The following is an 816-nucleotide window of genomic DNA, read 5'->3' on the forward strand; positions in this document are numbered from 1 at the left end:
GTGGAGTCCCCAGGCTAGGCTGGCACTAATGCCTCTCTTGTCTCTCTTAGAGTTTCAGCCCTCTGCTCAGTCACCCATTTGAGGGGCTTGCCCTTATCTTTTCTCTGTAAAATGGAGTGTGTGGTGGGTGGTTTCAATGAGACAGCATCTGTGATGACAGTTTCCTCCCTCACCCCAGCTCTGGGGAACCTCATCTCTCTGGGGACCATAAGGTCTGGTAAGAGCAAAGGTGGGTGCTTCTGTCCCTACAGCCCTGAAAGCAAACCTAGTAATCTCCTTAAGAGTCAGCAGTGTTTCTAGACCCTGATAATCTGTGAAGGACCTATCCCTACTAATTTCTCAGTTACCATTAGCTGGTATTTTCAATACTACTACTAGTGTCTGCTCATGCTCTGCATAAGGCCCGGGTCTTTCTTAGAGCTGAGGCTGATCTGAGGGGGCAGAGCCTGGCACACCCCTGCCCCAGCCCTGTGACCTTGACTGACCTTATCAAGTCTCAATTAGCTCATCTGTAAAGTGTGATTGTCAAAGATTACCTCCCCTCTTAGCTCCACTCAAGACTGTGTGGAGGAAAGAAAACGCTTTGCGAGTCAACAGCCAAACTCTAAGCCAAACCTAGGACCTGGAGTTGGTGGTGGTGGTGGTATTAACGTGCGAGCGGCTAAGTCTAGCAGATCAGCTCAGCCTGACTTGCATGGCCCTGCCGGCCTGTAGGCGCCAGCAAGGGTGGGGGAGGGCCGGGGGCGGGGCCGGCGTCGCTCGTCCGCCTGGGGTGATCCGCGCTCCGCCCCGCCCCATGGGCGGGTCCTGGGGAGT

Source organism: Sciurus carolinensis, chromosome 17, assembly GCF_902686445.1.
Source record: "Sciurus carolinensis chromosome 17, mSciCar1.2, whole genome shotgun sequence".
NCBI lineage: Eukaryota > Metazoa > Chordata > Mammalia > Rodentia > Sciuridae > Sciurus > Sciurus carolinensis.